General features: G+C 42.9%; 1 protein-coding gene across 1 annotated transcript in view; it reads left to right on the forward strand.

The window, feature by feature from the left end:
• The first annotated feature begins 725 nt into the window (after positions 1 to 725).
• FAM107B (family with sequence similarity 107 member B) overlaps positions 726 to 26,831 on the forward strand; it is an 81,848-nt gene continuing 55,742 nt past the window's right edge. Inside the window, exon 1 of the mRNA XM_037889287.2 lies at positions 726 to 1,030. The gene's annotated coding sequence lies outside the window, so the exon portion shown is untranslated. The remainder of the gene's footprint in view (positions 1,031 to 26,831) is intronic.

A 26,831-nucleotide genomic window follows, 5' to 3' on the forward strand; every position in this document is an offset into this window, starting at 1 on the left:
TGGTTATGTGATATGTATGTACCTTGTGAACCTTGTAACTGATACGTGCAATCCCCCATAACCCAAGACAAACCCCAGATGTACAGTACCTTCCCTCTTAACTTGTGTAAATTTGATTTTAAACATTAACTTTAATAAAAATTTTAAATCTGCCCCTCTTAGGGTGGGAGGTAGGTCGGTGGAAGAATTCTTCCACCAGGCTAGCTAGCTGCGTCTGCAGGGGGGATAGGTAGGTCGACCTAACCATGTTGCACAAGGGTGTGACATTTTTCTAGGCCGATCTAATGTTGAGGCGTAGCCCAGGCCTAAGTGATTTCCCCAAGGTCACCAGAGGGTCTGTGGCAGAGCCATGCCATGATCCCATATCGCCTGAGTCCCAGTCCAAAACTTTAACCATGCACAACAAGCCCTCTCCTGGCCTATCACCAACACAACACCTCTCCTCCTCTCTGAGCCAGAGGGGCACTGTGGTGTGGGACAGAGGGGCACATAGGGTTTTTCTCTCTTAGGGGGCGTTGTGTGTGGGGCTCGGGCTCCTAGTCACAACTCCCTCTCATTCGCCCTTCCTCCCAGACACAACCCTCTCTCACTAGCCCCCTTCTTTGGAAACTCACAGCAGCGAGTGAGCCGCCCCCCAACCCACCCCTCTCTGCAGACCCCTTCCCCCCTCCTCCCGGGGACCGCGACAACAAAGGAGGCGCTGGCTGGCTAGGTGCGGAGCCACGGCACAGCCAGCGGGGCGGGGAGCCGAGGAGGAGGAGGAGGAGGAGCTGTGACTCAGCAGCCAGCCCCGTGCAGCTCCCTCCGCCCCCGTGCAGGCAGCAGCCAGGGCTTGCCTGTGTGTGCGGGCAGCGCAGCAGCGGCGGCGGCGCGAGCCGGAGGGGCTGCGCGAGCGCGTGGGGCAGGAGCCGCGGCCGGCGCCGCGCGTGGAAGCCCCTCTCCCCGGAGCGGCAGGGCGCAGCGCGGCAGCGGCGCGGGAGGAAGGTGCCTTTTGTGGCAGCTCAGGGGCAGAGCCGCCCAGAGGGGCGAGGTGGGTGTCTGGGTCTGGGGCTCGCGCTCTCCTTTGCATTGCACACAAAGACGCGCTGCTGGGGGCTGGTTGGGGGTGTGTGTGTGTGTGCATTGGCTGGGGGGGATTGGGGGGAAATAAAACCCAGGGTTTTTGTTTTCTAAAGGGAGGCTCAGGGCCGAGGGGGAGGGAAGCACCCTCCCTTCTCCCAAATTGTTCTAACTTAATGAATAGCAAAGACAGATATTTAAACCGCCCACCCCCCACCGCCGCCTTGTGCTGGAAATCTGCTCGCGTGAGTCAGGGAAGCGGCAGCTCCAGGGCTTTCATTGAGGAAAAGTTCCCTCTGGCAGCCCCATGTGGGGTGCAAATGCCGTAGGGTGCGATCAAGGGAGCTGAGCTGGGGGTTGGGGGGGCAGAGAGAGTGCCCCTTCTCTGCTCCCATAGAGAAAACGAAGGGGGTCTCTGTGCCTCGGTTGTAGGGTTTTTTCTTAAGGGCGATAAAAAGGGAATTAAAAAACAAAAACCTCACGGAGAGTTAATTGTTCCTTTAAAAGGAAGGATGCATCGTGCTCAGTGAATCATGTGGTTGCCTGGACAGATACTGAGCTAAGTCTGGGTCTGAAATCAGGGTTCTTGGCCATGAGGCATTTTTAATCTGGAGCAGAACAGTTATGTGTGTTTCCAGATAATGGTAGGTTTCCCCTGCATTTGGCTACCACGCTTTTTTTGAGCTTGTGGGGTATCTTTGTTCGCCAGCATGTGTCTCCGAAGTAACTTCTTCTCGTGACTATTTCCTGAGTCTCTTTCCAGCGTTTCTTTTCTCTGTTAACAGTTCATTGCTGTGCCATGCAGCTTCTGCCTGCTAAAGGAAGGTGTGTGCTGCTTGCATCCTCTTTCCATTATTCACAGACGTCTAACATGTCTAGGAATGTATGTATGTGTCCTTGGATAGACAATCGGAGATACTGTAGGGTGGCAAGACCTATTAGATCATCCAAGCATTGCAGAATTATTCCCTATATTGTCTACCTTTTAAAATGTGAAAATAGTGTTCAGGCTTGAAATTCTGATGGGTAGGAGGATGGGCTGCAAATGTCCTGGGCCAGTCATACCAAACCTATGGTAAAAAAATGTGTAGAACAAATCTCTGTGGTTTGCTTTCTTTTTCTCTCTCCTTGGTTCCAACTCTTACAGTTTATGATTTTGTCAAAATTTCCCCTAGTTGCCTTGAGGCTGTAATTTACTAGATTTTCATAGTGCTTTGGGTTAAAACCCTGTACAAAAAGTTAACAGCCCAGATATATTTTTGCTAATAAAATCTGTGTGTTCATTTGATTGAGATGGTAGGGGGAAGGATATATATATATATATATATATATAACTTTACATATAAAGTTTTTACTTCTGTTACATCATTTGATATTGGGTCATCAGATATATGTAGTCTGACTAGTATACAGTACGTGTGAGCTTGACTGGATTGTTAGGGTTTGTGGGACAAGGCACAGGATCTCAGTTCTGTGTAATGAATCTCATGCCTGAAGTTTAGTATACGTGCATGTATGTTTGTAGCAAACTCTCAGGAATGGGACAGGAACACATGAACATTTGGTTTCACTGAGACTTTGTATAGTAAAATTAAAACACAGTAAAGAGAGAGGTATTTCTGAATGACATAGCTAGGGCCCTACCAAATTTGTGGCCATGAAAAACACGTCACGGACCATGAAACCTAGTCTTTTGTGTGCTTTTACCCTATACTATACAGATTTCACGGGGGAGACCAGCGTTTCTCAAATTGGGAGTCCTGACCAAAAGGGAGTTGCAGGAGGGTTGCAAGGTTATTTTGGGGAAGGGGGGGGATGGGTGTTTCATGGTATTGCCACCCTTACTTCTGCACTGCCTTCAGAGCTGAGCGGTCGGAGAGTGGCAGATACTGGGTGGGCACCCAGCTCTGAAGGCAGTGTCCTGCCAGCAGCAGTGCAGAAGTAAGGGTGGCAATACCATACCATGCCACCCTTACTGCTGCCTTCAGAACTGGGCGGCCGGAGAGTGGCGGCTGCTGACTGAAGGCCCAGCTCTGCAGGCAGCAGTGCAGAAGTAAGGATGAGAATACCATATTATCCTTACTTCTGTGCTGCTGCTGGCAGTGGCTCTGCCTTCAGATCTGGGCTCCTGGCCAGCAGCCGCCGCTCTCCAGCTGCCCGGCTCTAAAGGCAGCACTGCCGCCATCAGCAGTGCAGGAGTAAGGGTACCAGTACCGCAACCCCCCCACAATAACCTTGTGTTCTGCCCCCCCCCACCTCAGGTCATTTGGGGGGGGGGGTCATTTTTGGGTCATGACTCCTACAATTACAACACCATGAAATTTCAGATTTAAATAGCTGAAATCACAAAATTTGCTATTTTAAAAACCCTGTGACTGTGAAATTGAACAAAATGGACTGTGATTTTGGTAGGGCACTAGATATAGCTGCTGTATATAGTCAAGGATTGTTCTTTGAGTCACTTTTGGCAGTAGTGCTATTATACTTTTGGGGGGGCGGGTATTTTTACAAGCTGATACGTGTGATAGCAAAGTCTGTGTACATTTGCTAAGGTGGCAGATTTTTAAAATAAAATTGCCTAATGTAACAGCCAGGCTTAGAACAGTTTGGGTGAGTAAGTCAAAGGTGCAATTCAATGTATTTTTGTATAGCATGATGCTATAAGGTATCGATGCTTCTCAGCGAGGTCAAGGAGCAGTATTGGTTTACAGAGTTGGGTACAGTGTTCTTCAGAAGAACAGAGGCAGAAAAGCGATATACAAAGATGGAGCAGAGGAAGAAACAGTCAACAGATATTTTTGTATGTAGCTACAAGAAGGGGAAGATGGAAGGATGTAACAGTGTGGCTGAGAATCAGTCCTAAGCTAAATGAAAAAGGGCGGTTTAAAACTGAGTTCAAGCAAGCGTCTCTTCTTTAAGGAAGGCCATTCTAGATAGATGGGACGATTTAAGGGAAAGGGGGACTCTATCTTAGGTACTTTTTTGGCCTCCCCTTAGTGAAGTATGTGAGCAGCTCACAATCTTTTAATTTATTGATCCTCACAACATCCCTGTGGAATAGGAAAGTGCTATTTTTTCCCATGGGGAACTGAAAGGCAAAGAAACTAAATGACTTACCCAATGTCACAGAGGAAATTGGTGGCGGAGCATGTCTCCCAATTCTTAGGCTGATGTCCTAACCACTGGGCCATCCTTTTCTCTCTCTGCAAACCATGAGGAGTGAAGCAAAGAGACATGGACAAGACTGACTGAGCAGAGGGGCATGAAAACCACTTTTTCATTGGGATTTGGTGCCAGTTAATTGTGGTGTATGTAGTTGTTATCTAAGGTACAAATTTATGTGGGCCTTTGGTAGAGAGGCCATAAAACCAGGAGAGACCTGTAGAGTATGAAATGGGTGTATAGATGGGACTCTTACCCTAATCTCAACACAGAAACCCAATTCTGTTCAAAATCTTAGGAAAAGAGCCGCTCCACTGTCTGGCACTGTGTGTAGTCACTACATGGGTATAAAACATGACCATTCTCATTGGGTTTTGCACCTGCTTTGCGTCAGTGTTAACGAGCACGCATAGTGCGTGGTAGTGGAGAACTGAGTCAGTGACTTCCTACATGAGGGAAATACCATGAAGATTAACTCAGCTTGACAGCAGAAAGTCCTGACATCTGTGAGAGGGGAAGGACGTGGGTTAACCAAACCAAAACTTCCTCTCTAACTGTAATCTTAAAACCCCTCAGAATCTCCCATGTGGGCTCTTTGCTTGCTTAATGACTAGAAATTTTATTAAAACTAATGTTAAAAAATTATATAATACACAGGTTAAGAAAAGAGTATCTGTACATCTGGGTATAGTGCTTAGATTATCCACAAATCACTAACGTCCAAAACAACATTTTCTTACGACATCGAGATTGGTAGTTGGCAGTTCTGTGGGCAAAATTCATGTAATCCTGGATGTATTGTTTTGCACAACCCTACAATAACAAATCTGTGTAAATGCAACGCAGAAAAGACTTTTTGATGAGGGAACAGATTTTTAGTTTCAGGCTTCCAGCTGGTGATTATAAATGAATAATCCAAAAGGGTGTGGGCTGCTGTGTGTGTAGAACCCCCATTGAGCCATATATATATATATGAACATCTCAAATAGGCTATCAAAAATCCAGAGTAGGGTAAAGAAAGTAGTAAGCATGCCAGTGTTTCTAATGGCCTAGTGGAGTTTACATTCTAATACAGAGCCGAATCTGGCTTGCTTTACATTCAGAATGAGGCCTGTAGTCCATCATAAGCCTAGGCAGATGTGTCCAGAATTGTAGTTTCACGACCAGAGCAAGGACTATAAACAGTTTCCTGTATGTCTCGTTTCTTGGTTTTTCATATATTATTTTCTAACATTTCTGGTTTCATGTTGCTAGAGAATGCATAGGTGTATGCTCTCAATGAAAGGGAGAAACAAGGCAGTCAGTAATTGAGGGTGAAATTCATTTTACCCACATAGTCCAAGAAACCAGGATTCGTGCCGTCGAGGAAGAGAAATCCCCCCTCCCCCCCCCAATGTCTTTATTCCAACCTATAGGAAGCACCTTTGCTTCCATGATGTATTGCAGATTCTGTATTTCCCTTCGCTGGGATATCCTAGCTAGCTACCATTGTTGGCCTTTGGTACAATCCACGTGGGAAACCTCTCTGTGGCATGAAAGGGTGTGGAAGAGGTGCTAACTGTTGGGAGGGTTCAATGGTTTCACCAGTGACTTCTCCCCTATTCCACACTCAGCCTCAAAGTGGGGAGATGGGAATTGTTTTTGTCCTCTGTGCCTGAGTGAATTTCACCTGCAGACAATACAACAAGTTAAGAATCTGAAATCTACAGGACAACTCTGCGGGAGTATCCTCAATGGGTGAGTGTGAAGTGATTGGTCCCTCAGCTTCACTGTCAAAGTATATTTGTTTCAGTGATATATATTTGATCCTTGAAACAGCTTAATATAATCGTGGGTTTCCCTTTGTGCCCATAACTTTGTTTGTTTGAATATTAAGGGGTTTCGCCCTCTGGTGAAGGACACTGACTTCACCACCCCTGTGCCAGCTGGGGCTAGCTAATACATGGAGTCCAGTTTCATCTGCTCCAGAAGGAGGCTGTGCCAGTCAGAGGTAGCTTATAGTGATAACATCCACCAAATTCTTTTTTGATCAGAGGGAGGGTTCTGGGGAGAGTGTGCTTCTGAGGGGGAGATAATGGAATGATTCTTTCAGTGCCTTGTGTGTACAGTGAATAGGCATTCATGTGACCTCATGTTTATACACTATCCTTTGTTCTACTGAAAATAATAAAATAGAATTAACATCCCTGGGTATTTAAGAGGACGTGAAAAGAAGTGGGTCAAGAATGTTCTGCTGTACATAAATACAACCTAGATCTAGGCTGGCATGAATGTATGATATTTCTATACAAACTTAAATGATTTCTAAGGCATTAATTTACACTTTTTGATGTGCTGTTGGACCCCTGCTGAGCAAAGCACTTACGTATGGGGATCAAAATTGTTTAGTTACCTTTTGAATTCAGATTCAAATTAAAGTGGAAATCTTATTGTCAGGTAGCTCAGGAAGGCAAGGAACCTGTTTTGGACCAAGTGAAATTTTATTACTTACTGGCAGGTCAAGGGGCATGGATCAGCGTTCATGTCGCTCTCCCCATCAGTACCCGGCCCGGGTTGGGAAAGTTAATGATCCAACCAGCAGACCAAATTCGGTGATGAATCCTGGTCACGTGCCACCTTAGGCACGTTGCGCATATGCTAAGAAGATGACTGGTAGGTTAGGTTATGAGCAGCACTTAAAAATAAATCCTGTATATGTTGACTTGCTATTTAATTTGAAAATGGGCGACAGGGGATGGATGACTTGATGATGATCTGTTCTGTTCATTCCCTCTGGGGCACCTGGCATTGGCCACTGTCGGAAGACAGGATACTGGGCTACATGGACCTGTGGTCTGACCCAGTATGGCCGTTCTTATATAAAAATGTCTTTGCTATCTCAGTTTCCTTGTTAGTGTAAGCGCCAGGGAAATGGACGGTTTACTGAACAGTCCTGTTAACTTGCTAAAGTCCTCTTCTAGGTTTTCTCCCTTAGTTGTGCCCCATAAGGTACTTCAAGAAAGAGTGTATGTGGTTAATCATGTCTGTGCTTTTCCTGAGATGCAGGATGGGATACAGTTGTCTCTTGGAGGTCAGTTCATGAGGTAACTGAGGCAGGAGGCCAATGTTCACTTGCAGCCAATCTTCACTTGCAGCATCAGGATTTTTTTATTTTGGGTCAGTTTGGATTATGATAATTTTGCATTATATTTTGCAATATAAATTTTGCAATATGTTGCCTTTCATTCAGAAGGTTTCCAAGGCAACTTGTCCTTGAAGGAGAGCTGTACTGAATAAAGTACTGAAAACAACTTATATTTTAAAAAAACCCTGCTTGCTACCCTCCCACCCCAACACACACAATTGCCCAGAAAGAACGGCTAGAAATTTGGAATTCAGGTTTTCTTCTGACAGTTCCAAATACAGGAATACAGAAGATGGAGAAAATTGGTTTTGTTTGCACCTTTTGATTTGCTTCTTTATAATGTATAACAGGGATTGGCAACCATTGGCACACAGCCCGCCAGGGTAACTTGTTTACCTGCCGCGTCCGCAGGTTCAGCCAATCGCGGCTCCCACTGGCCACGGTTTGCCGCTCCAGGCCAATGGGGGCTGTGGGAAGCTGGGGCCAGCACATCCCTTGGCTCGCGCCACTTCCCGCAGCCCCCATTGGCCTGGGACAGCGAACCGTGGCCAGTGGGAGCCTCGATCAGCCGAACCGGTGGACGCGGCAGGTAAACAAACCGGCCCGGCCTGCCAGGGGGCTTAACTGGCGGGCTGTGTGCCAAAGCTTGCTGATCCCTGATATATAAGAAGGCCTGAAAGGTATTTTCAAGGGTGTTTTAAAAATGTTCACTTTTAGAAATATCAGTAACATCAAATCTGGTCATCTCCCATCATGCTGGAAGTGTCTGGAGAATCCAGAGATACCCCTTGCAAGCAATTCTTAGGGTCCGATCCTGCATGGTCGTGCATGAGGATCTTTACTAAGATGAGTACTAAATCCAGTGGGACTACATGCATATGAAAAGTTACTTGTTTTTGTGTTTACAAGATTGGGCCCTATGGCCTTAAGTGAAGAGGTGAGAGTGACTGTCCTTTAACAAAAGTGCTTTTCTTCTAACGGTTTCTCGGGCTGTTGAGTCAAATGGACGTTAACAGGAATGCAAAATCACAATAAAAATTACTTCCCTTCGCAGTTAACCAGGTTTCAGCTTCCTTTGGTGCCTGTGATGTCATAGCCTTACTAGTTCTCCAGTTGTCCCTATATTCTTTCAAGAAAAACAGAAATCTAGCTCTTGTCTAGCCTAGTGTAAAAGATGACCAATTCTCTCCCCTTGCCCCCCACCCAACCCCCAAAATTTCAGGCTGCCTTAATAGCAGCAAAAAAACTACAAATCCATTGTTCCCATTTGTATGTCACTTTTGTAAAGGTTGATTGTTTTAAAAAAAAACAAAAAACAAACCAATAGCTTACCTAAAATTGTAAAGTGGTAGTAGTCACTTCACAGATAAAGCTGCAAGTGAAGTTGTCCAGCTGAACACACATACTTCTTTAAGACCGTTCAGAGAATACTACTCTGTTGCAACTGAGTTGGGGTTGTGGTTTACTTGGGTGTGACTGGCTTTTTGTGGAAGTGCAAGCTTAACTCTGAATTTCCTAGGATTCTGTTTTTCTGAAACTAATATCCTTTAAAAAGTAACATACACCCCAAAAAGGGAGGTGCCTGGAGCTGTAGCACCAGGTTTTGTGCAGTAAATTATAGTCATTTAATCATTTCTCTGTTGCATGTTACTTATTATTCACTTATTTATGGCTGTAAACGTATATGGTGCTTTACAAACACAAAGCAAGACATCGTGCCTGATCTACCAAGGAGCCTGCAATCTACTGTTAGAGAAGACTAGTAATAATAAGATGATTGTGGCCCTACAAAAGCACTTATTTTCTTACAGTTTAGTTGTGTGTTATTCATGTATAATTTGCCTTTGTTTTCTTCAGTTGAAAATACAGTTAACTCATCTCTAGTAGCTTTGAATTCCTTGATATATGTAGAGCTCAGGGGTCAGATAATCTCAGATTGATATTTGCTCATTTGTAGCTCTGAATGAATGGTGTCCAAGGATAACAAGAATAGGAACATACGAACTACCATAACAGATCCGACTATGTAGTTCAGTATCCTGTATAATGTTGGTGCAGTACAGTGTCATAAAATGTGTGCTGGCTGCATAGAATTCCCTAATTCCTATTTAACTGACAGAATAATTTTAATTCTCAGTATTTTTTTCCAGTCTGTTCTTGAGCAATTATACAAGTTGAAACTATACGGTGGGACATACAGTTAGCTTCCCACTATTGTTATAGAGATGAAAATGAAGAAGCCTAGCATACATTTATTTTGGTTCACCCATTCCATACATGCTTTCCTCTCATTTCCTTGTGGGGATCATTGCCGGTGCACCCTTTCTTTCATTGTAATTATATTTTTCAGCAAATACCTTTTTTTAAAATAAGTGATTGCTGGAACTAAAGAATCCCCACTCTCTGAAAAACAGCAACTTGGTGCCCTATAGATAGGGGAATGTTTCCTTACGCATAGTTGAATTGGAAGGATGTGCAAAGATACTTCTGTAAATTCCCAGCAACTAAAAGCAACACTGTCATTGCTTGTAAAATGAAAGAACTAGCTAGATACCACTAAGCTTAGATTCTGGAGGGAATGTCACTTAAGATTTCATACCAACTTTGTGTGTGTGAGGTTTTTTGAAAAACAGCATAGTTTCCTATCATTCATAATACTCCTGCAGATCTTCATAACAAGGTTTTAGGGATGCCACTAGCTGCATTGTGTCATGAGGAACATCCAGCTGAGAAGTGTTCTGGTAAGGTGTGTGTTTCCTCTCTCTGCAATGCACTTGGTGTGTGTGATCAGTCCCTCCTTGTGAGTGGTTGAATGAATGAATGAATGAATGCATGTACAGAATGCCAGTAATCCCCCAATTAAATGGGGGGATTGGTGAGCTGCTGGAACCCTGTAATGATTCTGAAAATGTAATGTTGTAGCTTAGTAACATGCCAAGTATGGAGTACACTTGTATTACACATAATACTTTGGTAAGCTATTCTAATATATTGTCTCGTCTATCTTAAATCTTGAAGTCTATTTTGAAAAACTTTGGTAAATGTCCATGTAAATCATTTTGTGTGGAAGGTTTTGTGAAAGGGCTATTATGCAACAAATCACACATTTGAGATGAGCCTGATCCAAACCCCCCTTCAATTTTGGGAAAGTTAGACCCAAGTCTGCACTCTTCAGCTTGAGTGCATTTCTACTATCTTACTACATGTGTGGAATTGTGGTTTATCAACAAAAGAGACTTTTGCTGAAAGAAAAGGCAGCCTGTAAGTTCAGGGTGGATGTGTTTTATACTTTCTGTGATACCTTTTTCACTGTGGCTGCATAATCCAAAGATTCATACCTCCATAAATCCAGGAATTTACTGAGCATTCACTAGACTGTGCTTACATACTAGAATTGTCAGTATGTCAGAATACGTAATAAAACAGATCTCTCTTGCTTTGAGGAAGGTAAAATCAACCAATGCCTTTGACTAAAAAATTTACACGCTAACTGTTAATAATTATTTGCCTTACAGTAGCGCCTAGGGACTTTACCAGCCATCAGGGCCCCATTGTGTTAGACGCTGTTCAAACACAGATAAGAGACAGTCCCTGTCCCAAAGACTTTACAGTGTAACTACACAGAGGGACAACGTGTGGAGGGGAATCAGAGGCCCTGAGAGGTGAAGTGACATGCCCATGGTAAAAAAGCAGATAAGTGGCAGAGTCAGACATTGAACCCATGTCTCTTGTATCCTAGGCCAGGTCTATACAGTCTTTGTACTGATTTAACTGTTTTGGCAAGGGTTGTGATCTCCCCCCTCCCTCCCCCCCCCACCAAAATAGTTAAAGTAGTGCAGCCTCTAGTGGGGATGTAGTTACATTGGAATAAAGGTGCCTGGTATCGGTTTAGCTCATTCACTATTCCTGTAAGGAATAAGCTATACTTATAGTAAAGCACCTTTATACCAGTGTTACTATGTTCACGCTAGGGAGTTGCATTGCTTGAACTATGCTGGTACCATTTTTTGTGTGCAGACAAGCCCATATTCTAGCACCCGCTCCTCTGAACCATGCTTATCACCTCCTCCCCCTCACATGCAACAGTCTCGTTATCAACTTTGAAAATCTGGTAAGAGATTTTTAATAGAGCTCAGCACCCAGCAACTGCTGTTCCTTTCTTTGGGCACTTCTGGGAGCTGAACTTCTTTGAAAATCTAGCCCCTGTTGTGGATTCTATCCACTTGTGCCAAAGCTTAATGAGTAACGCTGTACAGTCCTCATCAGAACTTTGAGAGTAGTTCAGAGATGCTGGGTCTTCTAGATGAAGTATAATGAAGGTGCCATTCACTGGTTGCCTTTAAAGAGACAATTGCACTGTATGCAATACTACAGGTATTGGAATCCATATCCTGTGATAGAAGAAGGGTTATGTTCAGTGGTTAGGGCATTGTCCTGGGACTCAGGAGACCTGGGTTCAATTTTACTGCTTCACCACAGACTCCTTGCATGACCTGGGACATGGCACTTAATCTCTCGGTGTCACAGTTCTTCATCTGTGAAATGGAAATAGCAATATTTCCCTACCTCCCAAGGGAAGTTGTGAGGATAACATAGGCCTGGTCTACACTGGGGGGAGGGGGCGGATTGATCTAAGGTACGCAACTTCAGCTACGAGAATAGCGTAGCTGAAGTCGACGTATCTTAGATCGACTTAGAATCACTTACTGCACGTCCTCGCGGTGCGGGATCGACAGCGGCCCCTCCCCCGTCGACTCCGCTTCCGCCTCTCGCCATGGTGGAGTTCTGGAGTCGACAGCAGAGTGATTGGGGATCGATTTATCGCGTCTACACTAGACGTGATAAATCGATCCCCGATAGATAGATCACTACCCACCGATCTGGCGGGTAGTGTAGACGTTGGCCATACATTAAAGGATGGTGAGACACCCAGATACTATGGTGAGGGGCCATATAAGTATGTCACAGAGAGAGACAGAGGGATCCTGGCCAAATTGTAACTCAGGTATTTACATTGTGCCTCTCCAAAATCTGCTGCTTATGGTTTCCTATTGCTAAGTTGTTATTCCCTTCCTGAAAGCTGTCCTGGGTGTTGCTGGCATGGAATTGCTTCTGCATTCTACTGCAGAGGTCTTTCATTTTCTGTGGTGTACACATAAAGACCACTTCAGACATTATGCTTCTGGATGGAAAGTGCTAAATAAGTAAGAAAATGCCAAGCTAATGAAGTGCTTCATGTCAGCAATCTGAGAATCCCAATCAGATACGTATTTTACTATTCAGTTGTGGTGGGTGAGGTTTTCTAAGCCGTTTCTCTTATTGTGCGGAAAACTCTACAATTAAAACTCTTTTGCTGCTGAAGAACAGTTTAACTTATCATGTGTGAATGTCATTTTTCAGTTCATCCTCCAGTAATGGAAAGCTTTGTTATGACTTTCCAACAAATTAAGTGTCAAAACTGAATAACACCCACTTGAATGAAGTAGATGCAGATTTAAAGTACTATTCTGTGCATTGAAACAGATTATTGTTAAATCCTTTAAAGAAATATATACTTAAAAATAAGTTTATTTTTCCAAATACTTAGAGAAATTGAACTGATAAAAGAGCGCTATCAAACAGAACACGTGATCTGTGTAACAAACCATGTTTTATGAAATGATAGTTTTTAAAGGGATGATCCAACTCTCACTGAAATGTAAGTACAGGTCCATCTGTATGCTGGTGCCCCTTTAGATGTACTATTCATATTTGAAAACACTATAGATTTCAGAGTTCTTCTTGTTTTATTTACAGAATCAGTCATTGATATAGGATTTTTTCTTTTTTAAAGAAAACTGGCTAGCTTTCTGTCAAAATGACAACAAATATGCAACATTTACTTTCTAAACCCAGACACCGAAAAACAATGTTGTTATATCAGGCAAAGATTGCACTTGGGAAGTACCACACTACCAATACTCGTCAAATTCTGTCATGTATGGATAATTAGGCATCACTATAAGAGGAATGAAATAAAGAATTCCCATTCCTATTGCCACAAAAGGGGGACAAAAGTTACATGCTGTCAGGTACAGTGGTTCAGAATATTTTTAAGATTAAACTTCTCTGTAATCAATGCACAGATTTTCTAATGCACCCTCTTTAAGATGTGCAAACCCAATTTAGAACAACATGGTTAGTTCAAATGAGAGACTGAGAAATGTAGTGTTGGAAACCACATATACAGAAAGAAAACAAAAAGATATTCAAGGTTTACAAACACCAAATAAATTAATTAACAGAAAAGAATGTAGACCAGAGTATTCATTACTTCGTACTTACATAGAGCTTTCCATATGTTGAAAGCTGCACAAATACAAATTAATCCTCTCAACATCCCTCTGAAGTAGAGAAGTATTTGTTTTTATTTTGCAGATGGGGAAAAGAAGGCAGAGAGCTTGTCCAAGGCCATATATAATTGGAGGCAGAGCTAGCTAGAATTTGAACCCTGGACTTCGTGAATTCAGTAGGATTTTTAAAAGGATTAGACATTTATATGGGAACAGAATGAGATAATATACAAGTAAGATACAGTCTTATGTTTCAGGGCATAAACTAACTGCTAACTGGCAAAAGTGAGGTAGAAACTTACCTAATGGGTAGTTTAGGCAGTTATGTGTTTAGAGATCTATCAGTTAGTGAGTTTTTATTGCATTTAATGTATGCTATTTTGATTTTATGTAGTACTAATTTTTAAAATCAGAATGTCAGGTTAGTAGAACATAACCGTACTGGGTCAGACCAGTGATCTATCTTGCACCTTATTTTGAAACATCTGATACCGACCACAGGGTGCTGGACTAGATGGATAACTGGTCTGACACAATTTTGTGATTTCTCTGTCAACTCTCTGCATGTTACTCTAGATCATGTCACCTCTACACTGCTTATTGCTGAGTTGAGTGCCCAGAAGGGGAAGTTAGTTTGTGCCGTTCCTAAATTGCCTCATTTGCTCCAATCTCAAGATTATGCAGACACAGAAAAGCAACCTGCGGGTAATTCCACTTTGTCTCGAAAAGTTGTAACAATTGCCTGGTGGCAGCAGCATAAATAAAGTAAAGGAAACCATCCCGAGTTTCTCCTAGACAGATCCAGTATTTGCGAAAGTTGTCCACGGTGGCTTTACTGAACACTGAAATGCAGCCAACTCAGGGGTGTGATGTGGCATTTTTTCATTAGATGTCACACAAGAGTTTTAGGACAGAAAGTGAAGTGAATTCATTAAATTAAAATTTTCCCTGTTCATTCAAGTACACAGAATGTAACTACCTATATTAGAATTTGGACTGGGTGTAGAGGATAAACATGCCTTACTCTTGTGAAAAGTGCCTTGGGGTCAGTAAAGAACACAAGTACTCAGGATGTTGGTTTGTATGACTCATCCCCATAAGTAACACACTTAACACATAAGTAACACATAATGTTCCTCCACTATGCTGGGGGCTCAGAGAAAATTCTAATTGGAGTCTGCCACCTGCAGAATTATCAACACCACTTTTTATTTGACCTTGTTTAAGCTTGAGAGATCAGATGTGATCACAGCACCAGAGGCCAGTCCTGAGATGTTACTAAGATTGAGGATTGGTGGTTTTAATCACAGAATGTTTTAGTTACATTTTTAACTCTTCTTTGTTCTTGAGCTCCAAAACCTTTTGTACGAGCAGTTCTCAAACTTCAGCAACCCTGAGGACCCACATTTTGATTTAAAAATTTTCATGGACCTCCAAACCCCCTGCTCAGCCCCAGGACCCACCCCTGTCCCTCCTCTTCCAGCGCCTGCTCCACCCTGCCCCTCCTCTTCCCCACCTCTTTCTGCCCCCTCCCTCCAGCACGCCCCGTCCCTGCTTCGCCTCCTGATTGCCAGGGAACAGCTGTTCACCGGTGTGCAGGAGGCGCGAGGGAGGGGGAGGAGTTGATCAGTGGGGCCCACGGACCCCCTGGAGGAGGTCCATGGACTCCAGTTTGAGAAATACTGCCTTATACAAACGAAGGGTACTTTCTCTTGCTCTAAATCTGAGTGCAAGTTGAGATCTGGCTCTTAGAAATATACAAACTTCAGAGTGTAACTTACTTGTTACATGTCAAATAATATAAATAGGAGGGTGAAATCCCAGCCCCTTTGAAGTCAATGGGAACTGCTTGCATTGATTTAAATAGGGTCTGGATTTCACAGTAAGTCACCAGTGCAACTATTCCATTCAAATAATTTGGAGTTCCAAAGTGGTGTGATTGTAACAATCCATTCTGTATTAATTTTGATTAAATCATGAGTCTTGTGGCTTTTGGTACTTAAGAATTTAGCTATAATGTTGTAGTCTTATAATAGGGTTTAGGTTTTTTTCTTTTTTTGAAGAAGTTGAAAGGCTTATTCCAGTGGTCTTTTCAGACAGCTTGCTTGAGTAAGATACTAAAATGAATGGAAAGGGAGTTCCATTTCAACATAATTTTTAGAAATTTCAGCACTGCATAATAAAAGCTACAGATAACGGTAGGGTTCATTGATACTTTTGCATGAATGGTATGGGAGAGTGTTGGGTGACCCTTGAAAGAAAATGACTGTTGGTGCTTATACCTAGATTTATTGATCTGGTGGAAATTCCTCCTCTTATTTTTCTCAATTAATATATTTCTTTTACACTATACACTGCTTAAATAATATTCATAACTAAATAATTTAGATTCCTTTGGCCTGACTCTGCTGGACTCTCTCTGTTGCTTGGGCTTCAGCTTAGTAGATGCTAGTCAACGCTTCACTAATGGAAAATCTAAGGTAAAAAGTGGATATATCTTGCATCATGAACTGTAGAGCAGTGGTTTTCAAACCGGCACCGCTGACCAGGCCATTAAAAATCCTGTTGGTGGTGCTGCAGAGCCAAGGTAGGCTGGTCCCTACCTGTTCCGACCGCGCTGCACCCCGGAAGTGGCCAACAGGTCTGGCTCCTAAATGGGGCGGGGGGGGGGGCAGCATGTGCTGCCCCCGCCCTGAGCACTGGCTCCGAACTCCCATTGGCCAGTTTGTGGCCAATGGGAGCTGTGGGGGGCGGCGCCTGAGGGTGAGAGCTGCGCAGAGCTGCTTGCATGTCTCCGCCTAGGAGCCAGACCTGCTGCTGGTCGCTTCCGGGGCGCAGCGCAGTCCATGGTACCAGGACAGGCGGGAAGCCTGCCTCTGCACCCCGGCTGTGCCACTGGCTGGGAGCCGCTGGAGATAACCCCACGTCACCATCCCCTGCCCCAGCCATGAGCCCATTCCTGCACCCCAAACCCCTCATCCCTGGCCCCAGCCCAGAGCCCTGAACCCCTCCTGCACCCCTGCCCCAGCCCTGAGCCTCTCCACATCCCCTGAACCGCTCATTCCTGGCCACACCCCTCACCCTAACCCTCTGCCCCAGCCTTGAGCCCCTGCCACACTCCAGACCCCTCATCCGCAGCTCTGTTGGTTTGAGAGCATCAATAATTTTCTTCAACTGGGTTGCCAGAAAAAAAGTTTGAAAATCACTGCTGTAGAGGACTAAAAGATCCTTCAGTGAAAGTGCGAGACTTTTAAAACATTGCATTAAATGCTTTGAAGAAATTGTTTTTGTTAGTAGAAAATTGGATAATTGGAATTTCTTGGCAATAGCACCCAAAAGTTGGAATCATTAAAACTTTGGACATTTATAACTCAACTAGTTTTGCATGTAAGGACTTTGAAGCTTATAATGGAGGGGGCAGAGAGTGGAAGGAAAGTATTTTTGTAAAGTGTATTATTGATCTCAATTTAGTTTTTTATGATGGATTAGTCGATCATGCTTATGAAGGGTTAGAGGATGATCTTGGCATCTAGAGCATTAATACATAGGCCAAGTGTAGTGCAGACAGCTTAACTGATAGGATTTTTGTGCTGTCTACCTTTTGTGCTGGGGTTCGGGGTTTTTTTGTGTGTGTGTGTGTGTGAGACACCCATGTGTTTTCAAGTTCTGCTGTATGGAGGTTTTCGCTTAACTGGGTACTGCCCCCCAGCCCCTCTGGAGTAATTTTTTGAAAGCATATCTTTCTTTTTATACTGGGGCAACACTTTTGAAGCTTAAACACAAGTTTAGAAAGTTAAAGGCTCAGGGCCAAAATCTTGGTAGACGTATATATGTTGACACCCACCATAAAAACAAACAAAAATTTGTCTTGCAGCTGTTGCCCCACCCCATTCTGGACTCCATATGTTGACTTTGATAGGCAAAGCATAAAGCAAAGTAGCCAAGGGCTGCATGTTATGATGCAAACATGTATGCATATTCCAGGACCAAGCAATAGTTCATACAAACAGACTCTTCTGCATTCTGATCCTGCTGTCGGCATCAATAGACTAAACAAGGGGGCTAGGAGTAGTGGAAATTGTAAGGTCTTTTGCAATATAGATATGCAGGCTTTTGGGGATTGGGCTTGATTTAAATAGTTCTCTTTTCAGCAATCAGAATTTGATCTCGTACGGTCCAGTGGAAAGTGATTTTTTTAGATTTATTCACGCACAAATAAAATGTAGAATATATTTCACATTAATGGTATTGTGTAGCTATGGGTCAAGGTTCAGAAATGTAGAATGATCAAAACCATTCTGGCAAAATCTGAATTAAGTTAATTGATGTAGCATTTAATCAAGGCAGGTAAATATTAACAGATTTTAAACCAAAGTCTTCATAATGGCAATATCTCTCTTCTTGTAAACCGGACTTGTAAACCGGACTTTTATATTTGAAGCTGGGACACTGAAAATGCTCCAAGAAGCCATAAAATCACATATAGGAAAAATGTTTTAGGTAGATACAGGAAAGGATATATTACTACTACTTAGTAAAGAAATGTCAGTTGCTTAAGACTCCCTCTTGTGAGTTCGGAAGGAGAGGGGCATGGTTATAACAGTATGGCTGAAATGTGCAAACTTAAAAAAAAAAAAAGCTATCTTTGTGGTGTGTCTGTATATAGTGCATTTCCTTTTCCAGCTGATACTTGTACAGGCACAATCTGATAGCCCTGTGAGATGGGTGTGCATGCACACCCTTCCCACATCAGTTTAATCCCTTTTAAAAGTACACAACTAAAAACATAGATCCTGTTTACACACTCGCCCATGTGCCACTGGGTGAAGTGATTCTCCAGTCCTGCTCCCCCAAAATAGCAATGAGCTCCTAGGAGTTTTGGCTAACATTTAGCCTCCAAATTGACCATAGCGCAGGGGATGATTTACCTACTTCTGAAGAATCTTGCCCCTGCTTTTTTGTTACACTAGATCATTCCCTGTCAGAGATCGTTTATTGCTGGGTGAAGCTCATAAAAATCTCTAGATAGAGCAAACCTTTTGCATTTGGAATGCACCAAATCACCAAGTGTCAAATTTCTCAGGCGAGTTTATATTTGGAATCCCCTATGAAGTCTGCACAGGCCCTCCAGCCCATACTCAACCCTAGCCACTCAAGCTGAATATGGAGCTATCCTATTAATGTGGTCAGTATATTTCACCAGAAGGAAGTAAAAACAGTTCCAAGGAAGCACACTTAATATATGGTAAATTTGTCTGCCAAGTGGTGTTGCCTTCTCCCATTGGTGCCTACTCCTGCAAGGTGATGAATGCCCTCAGCTCCCATTGGTGTCAGGAGGGCTTCAGAATGCTCAGCACCTTGTAGAGCGGGCAGAATAGGAGAATGTGTCTTGTTTAACTAGAAAAATGAATTCATACATTCTCAGTACCTCATCTTTCTCTTCTGCAAGCAAATACACTCCCCATATGTGGGGTTTATCCCAGACTAAGGGGAGCAATGTAGGAATCCTTGATTAAAATATTAGCAGCCCATTGTTTAGAAAATGTCCCTTTGTTTGAATGCATGATTATATCAAACCTTGCTTCTTGGTTATGAAATCCTTCTTGTTTGCTCCTTCTCAGTGTTTGCATGATGCTATATGTTTTATATAGCCTATATTCAGCCACCCAAAGGACTGTCTAATGTGGTTCCACAATGAACCCTTTAAAGCCCAGTCTGTACTACAACTAGGCAGGTTTAACTAAAATGTGTGCAACTGAACAGTACTCCAGATTCCTTCTCCTCAGTCCCTAAACGCTTTTCAACATGGTTGCTAACTTTAAAAAAAAAAAACAAAAAAAACTGATTGTGAAAGAAAACCACAATAATTTCCTTAACACAGTTTAACTGCCACATAGTGGGTATCTGATATGGGGAAATAACAGCTACACTTTCATTTTAGTTAAACTTTCTAACCTGTAAACCACACATAGAGTTCATGAGGCTCAGAGGAAAAAAATGTGTGTGTACCTCCACTCCCCTCTCACTCATTACTTACCAAGGTACATTGCTCGTTTATCATTGTCCTTTATAAACTTTGTGTTTATCTGCATGTCTTATTCCTGTACTTCATTGACCTCATATCAAAGTCCTGAAACTTAGATGTTAAAAAACTTAGTAGGAAATGCACATTGTTACACTCTCACACACAGCAGTTTGAAAGTGCACCTCATTTTGGTTCTTTGGCTTTTAAAAACTAACTACTAAACTAACTAGATAGCCAGATGTTAGCATGATGAAAGTACAGCAGTTTTAGCATAGGGTCTGTCATGGTGTGTGGAATTGGAGTCCTTTTTTAAACTGGAGATATTGATTAAAGAAAACTGCTGCAACTACAGACACAAACAAAACGGTTTTCCCCATAGCTTGAGTTCCAGCTTGGGCATCTCTGCTTACCAGGAACAATACCAGAAAGATACCTGGTAGCTGAATAATATATTGCAAGTAAAGATATCATCACAGGATCTGGGTACACTTGGCCGAGATGGAGACAATTGGCATATTCCTATAAAATAGAGGAATCTAACTTTCCCACCCTCCTCATCCCTTTGAGTCTTATATTTTAAGTTGACCCATTTCTTCCCCGCCCCACCCCCCAGTCACCAACTTTAGTCTTTCAGTGACCAGCTCTGAGGTTCTAAGCACCCTCGACTTGTGTCGGTTTCAGTATAAGCATAAGATGCTTCCCAATTTTCAGGCATAGTCTACACAGGTTTTCTCCTGGTATAACTGTCGGTTAGCTGTATGACATTTTTATCAGTACAGTACAACTCCTAGTGTGGATGAGGTTATACTTGTAAAAAGATGCGTTATACTGGCATAAGGGAATAAGCTGTAAAAATATTACCACAGTTATACCAGTGTAACGGTGCCCACACTAGGGGTTGTATTGCTTTAACTCTATCAGTCTAGTTAAAATGGCATAATTCTTGTGGGTAGATGAGCTCTCAGAAGGTCCTCATATGCCTGGGCCTTAATCTGACTGATGCTCATGTGTATCTTGCAGGGGTGAAAGTTACATGGGTTTGTTTGTTTGTTTATTTATTTATTTATTTATTAATAGTACATCTATAGAGGTCTTAGGGCAATGTTCTCCCAGGAAGAATGGAGCAGTCACGCCACTTAAGACTGTTTCTGATATTGCTTTCAATAAAACTTGATTTAACTAAATGCACTGTCTGGCTCCCTGCCCATGTGGTAAATAAAAATAGATGTATTTTATTAAGCTGTTATGGCCCATTTTTTTTAAAATAGTGGAATGATAGCTGCTTTCTGAGAGTTAAACACTGGGGTGGGGGACATTATACAACAAGGCAAAGATCGTTAGCGAATATTCTCCATTCAGACAAATCGTGGCAATTCATGTCACATTGGTCCTTATTTTGTTGCTTTTTAAAAAGGGTTCCTCTCTTTCCAAACCCGATGAACATTAAACTTCCCTGTGCCTACAAATGAGAAAACATGCTAGGGTACTTGCATGGAATTCGTTTCAGAGAACTTCGGCACTGTGTATTGTATGTGATGCCATCGTCAGAGCCTGAAAGTAACTTTTTTCTCTCCTGGTTTTGGCCTTTTTTACATTTGGCAAACCTTCCTCCTCCTAGTCCTGTGCAATTAACGTGGCTATTGTTGATGCGAAGTCCTCCTCAACGTTACTGGGGCCCTACTGGATTTAAAATATCTGAGCTGGTATTGGACAGCTGGAATCCCTCTAGCCAGAACAGGCAGACCTCTGTTTACTCCAGGAAGAAACATCTCCTTATTCAACGTTTCCTGAAGCTCTTCTGTGGGTGTGAGCCGCCTGTTATACACTGAAGTGGTCCGAGGAAACTGCTTCCGCAGGGCAGGCTCAGCCTTCTGTTGCTTGGAGAATCAACCCTAATGCCGTCTGTCAGGTTATTTTTTCTAGAGCACAAAGTGAAGATGATGAATTAACGAAAGGGGAAAGTAATAACTCTCACTTCCTTCCCTGATCCCCTTCCACTGCATCTTGGTTCTATCTTATCTTCAGGATAATGGTGTAGCCACAGATCCAAATACTGAACATCTTCCTCGTGGCTGTTGCAGAGAGCTTGGAGAGATGAAATGGACAGAAGTCCTCAAAGGAAGCGGGTGAGGCTTGTGCCTGGTCTCCGCTTGAAATGGAGCGGCATTTGTTTCGCCCCTGAGTGGTTTCTTTTTTTAGGGAGATTTAAAAATTTTATTAAGATGATAAAATAAAAAGAAAATGGTACAGAATTTAAGCATAGAAGTTTCTGGTTATCAGGGAATAATGTACAGATTATCAAGGGGTGCAAAGTTTGGTTTAGGATTGGATGGCGTAAGGAGTACCTAATCTGCAATATCCCCAATTGGGGGTAAAAGATTAACGGGTCAAAGTATAGATATTGAGATATGAGGGTTTGTTGTTCATATAATGGCTATGTTCAGGTGTGGAATATAATGAGTGGATACGATGATGAGGATGGATTTACCTCACTTGGTGAGATTTAATGTTCAGTGAGTTTATTTAATACACTACAATGATGTTGCTGCCTCAGGCCTGCCGACAGCAATTATGGGCCCCAGGGCCATGGCCATCCCTGGGGGGGTGGGGCTCAGATCAGAAGTGATGAATCCATCGCTTCTGGGACCAATTGCAACGCCCCGCGGGGACCCCCAAAGCGCGGGGCCCAGAGCGGTCACATGTGCCTAGGAGCCCTGTGGCTCGCCTGTGCGATTTAAAAGGGCCTGGGGCTGCCGCTGCCATGCCCTTTTAAATCGTCTGGGCCCTAGGGCAATTGCCCTCTTTGCCCCCCCCCCCCCCCCCCAATCAGTGGGCCTGTGCTGCCTTGATTCAGAATGAACGGTACCAAACCACTCCAGGAGATACTTCAGAATGGCAAAGATGAAGAAAAGATGGCCAAGAATTAGAAGCATGTGAGGTATTTCCCATGTATGTATAAGGGGCCCCATTGCCACACAGGTGCACAAGGCTATGGCACAGTTTCCCCCTCTTTTGCCCTAATCTAGATTCTCCCACACAACTCCCTCCATCGCCCCACCCCATCCTTCTGATATTGGATTGGGGCAGGCAGAGCTCCACTCCTGGCTGGGTGCCTGCAGTCACCTATGCATGGGAACCCGGGTTGTATTCTTTTCCTACCATCTTTCCCACCTGTAATCCACGAAGGATGGCAGAGTGAACCTGAATGGCTATGGGAGTGCAGGTTGAAGGCGCCCCTCAGCTCACCCAGTGTTACCATCGCCTGGACTCTGCAGAAGTGGGTGCTAGTGCACACAGAGTGTCTGTCTTGCAACTCCATCCCCATCCCTGGAACACACCTGCAGCAGCCGCTGATGATTGCTGGCTTGAAATTGGAGCCACAGGTTCCTGCTGTGCAAAGTCCAGAGTTCTAGGAACTGCTCAGATAGTACATGAAGAATGCTACGCTCCCACTAGCATCTAGCTCCCTTCTCTCTATAGTAACTCACTCCCATCAGTGTGCAGTCATCCTCAACCTTCGAAGATGAGCATAATACGATACAGAATCCCTGCTGGCTTGTCTTTAAAGGAAAAGTCGTGCCTCTAATTCACTAGAATTCTTTGAGCATGTCAGCAAAGCCATGCATAAAAGAGAACTAGATTATAATTTAATTGGACTTTCAGAGAACCTTTGTCAGAGACCACGTGGCATTTGTGACCTGCAAAATGGCTGTTGTACAGTGAAATCTATGATGGTTAGACTTAAGAGGCAGGGACAGAAGAAAGGAAACATCACACGGAAGTCCCACTGTACAGTATAGCAATCCTCCACCCAGACCCTGGCAACTGAAATTTAATTGGGACTCTACTTTTAACTTTATCACACTATAGAAAGTGGGAACTTCAGCTGAGCGGTCAGCCCAGGGACAGAGGAAATATCCCTTTTTTTGCTCAAGCTCACTTTTTAATTTCCTGGCTTGCCTCTGAGTTAATTTTTATTTAAATATTGTTCTCATTTGTAGCCTTTAAAATGAGGAAATGTTTCTTTCAAGAGAGGCTGTTTTGAAAAAACAAAAGTCTGAGATTATTTAAGGAGTGGCCACTATGTCTCCTTTTGTTTTCTCATCCCCTTGACCCACCCTGGTGTGAGTAAATTATTGTCTAGTTGCAAATTTCCATTCCTTTGCTGCAGTCATTTGCTAATTGTGGCATGGCGAGCAGTGAGCTCATACAGAGTTACTGTGCTCAAATTACTGTTGAACCAGTTTAGACCTCTTTAATGAAAACCTTCCTCCTTCAGTCCCTTTTGCAGTTGTCCTACGCAAGCAATAAAACTTCTTGCATTTGAGACTTTTCAAAATAAAATCTTCAATGTTAATTTCATTGCAAAATGCTTTTGATCCCTTACCTATTTTATTTAATATTGTTACCTTAGTTCCGGAGGGATAGTTTCTGAGGAGGAAAAAACTTCTACTTTATGAAAAATTAAAATGGTTTAGCTAAGGGAGACTTTATTTATAACTTAACTCATTTTACAATGAGTTAAATGTCCATTTCAGCTCAAGATTTAATGTGGAAGCGTGGATCATTCCAAAAGCCAGCAAAGTTTTCTGGACGTAATAGCATATGGATGGGATAATATTTTATAGTGGCTGTGCAATAAAGGGACACATCAGACTGGTTATGGCAAAACTTGCATAATTTATCTAGGGGTGCATAGGCCTGATCTCATGACACAGAGCAAACTCCCACAACCACATATAGCAATGAGTGGTGTGTGAGAACTTTGAGATAAAATGTCAACCAGTTCTCACAAAATCACATGATCAGTGTCACTTCACCACCATCTTTTCAAATGTGACTTTTCTCCTGAGATTGAGATGTCAGAATCTACTGTAGACTTTGCTAAAATAAATTGAATCTTTGTTTGGCTTTGCACGATATTGAAAGGTCTATAAACTGTATTTTATTTAGGGAGTGCCTTTATTGCGTAAGTACTCATATGGACATTTTTCTGTGCCTCTGTTCATATTGGTTGCCCATTTCTTGGTGACCTTACATTTCTGCTATCTTTTGAGTTGGGGTGATGTCATTCTAGGGCATTGCTGTCAAAAAGAGAGATTTCCCCCCTCCTCCCCCCCACCTTAGGATGACAATACCCAAAACAGTACATTTTGGTGTCATCTGATGTCTCTTCTCTTCAGAACTTCAGTGCAAATCCCAGTGTCATGATACTGTAATTTGAGAAGTAAACATTCTTTCTGGCCGTTTTGTTTGACTTTTCTCATAAGCAACCTTACTGCCTTTATAATAATTTCAGTTCTAAAAAAATCCATTACTCTCTGCACTGCTTAGTAAATTACACTTTAAAAAAAAAAAATCAAATACCTGCTTGTTGTCTTGTTGCTTTTTCCACTCTCCCTTTTCAGGTGACTTTATATTCTTGCATTTCCTTGCATTCCTTAGGACAGGTCTGGGAGATGTAGCTATTTAATAAGGGACAGGGCCCAAAGAAACCAGTTTAAGTTTCTCTTAATGTAATAAAGCTGGCAGACTTGTTTAGGCTTTTGTTTGTTGTGCTTATGTAAACTGCTCACTTATGAATTTGTACCTCAAGACGCAGCCAGTCTCCTGTACCTGGCTTTTTTGTTTGTTTGTTATATAAGTGCTCTCTTTGATTAGCTCTACCTTTAATTTATTCTAATACACACACATCATCTGTGTATGTGGAGACTCTTTATAGAGAGCCTAGGAAATTGGAATCTTTGAAAAATCCATCCCATAGTTTTGACGACATTGCCGTAGTGACAATTTTGGGGTGAATCTTCCCTGGGAGGCAGCCACAAGAGGGTGTACTTCATATCCCTGTGTCTGTGACAACTTTGATTTTGTCCTTCTAGGTGTGAAATACCCATCCTTAGGCTGGATTGCTCACTAAGTCAGTCAGTCTCTTCACACTGCCCTACCTACCTCCTGCTTCTAAAGCCCTTCGTAAGGCATTTTATTGAATGTACTCAATGGGTTCGTCTCTAGAATGTAAATTTAATGCCAGCTACAACTCCTGCGGTGTATCAACTTGCTTCCTTTTTAATTGAGATTGACTAATGAGGGTGGGAGGGAATTAAATACTGCCAAATCATTTGCTTGTGATGTAAAACATTGAAACTCACAGAGCTTGGGGAACCTCGATTTACAGAAGTTCCTTCTAGGTCTGTATCTGGATATATGTACACCCAAACGCTAAACTGCTTCTCCCTTCTCCCAAGGAAGAATCACTCAGCCTAAAGTGCAATATGAAAGCTCATTGTGACTCCTTCAGAGGAGCTGAGTGCTTTTGGTCTAATAGATGCTTAGATAAAGGACATCAATTAAGGTTTAAGGTTTAAAACTGTGCTCTGGGTCAAATTTCAGAGGTGACTAAAGAATATTTTAATGCTTTAAAACCTTAGCTCTACTGATGGAGACAAATCCAGCAAGTTATACTGTAATTTATGATTCTGATAGATTTCCTTTCGTTCATGACTTGATTTACAAGTTACAGCGTCTGTATTGTTGAAGTGTATTAGGTGCATATGTGGAAGCTTTTTAATAGGTGTACCAATGGCAGGTGAAGGAATAACAGAAGTCAGAGATAGAAATGACCTGTCAGGTCATTTCTATCTAGTCTGTCCCTAGTACCAATGCAGGATTGTTTTTGTACCACGCTATATCCTTCAGTTCATTTCTAAGTGACTGTCCAAGATCTATATATGCAATGGTTCTAATGCCTCCTGATCTTGGCCTGTTAGCCTTCTTTCTCCAGTCCCTCTGCGACACAGCTTGGTTACTGTCAGATTGCCATTAACTGAACTCCAGGCCCTCTCGCCTATATCTTTAGTTTGAAAGAGTCCCTCTGAGCTCTCCTACCACTTTATAAGTCTGTCAGCCATGGATCCCCTGGCTGCTTCTGGGCATTGCAGACCTTTAATCCTCTTTGTCATTTGTTAGCTCAAGACAGCAGTGCAAAAATTATCATAAACTATGGCTGCCCTGAGAGGAGAGCATGCGGTGTAGAACAGCTGTTTCCTTGACTCCACTGTAGTCCTTGCCACTGCAGCCATGGATGGACGAGAGGTGGATAAACAGGGGAGGAAGCTCTTCCGCTCACATT

Source organism: Chelonia mydas, chromosome 1 (genome assembly GCF_015237465.2).
Source record: "Chelonia mydas isolate rCheMyd1 chromosome 1, rCheMyd1.pri.v2, whole genome shotgun sequence".
Taxonomy (NCBI): domain Eukaryota; kingdom Metazoa; phylum Chordata; order Testudines; family Cheloniidae; genus Chelonia; species Chelonia mydas.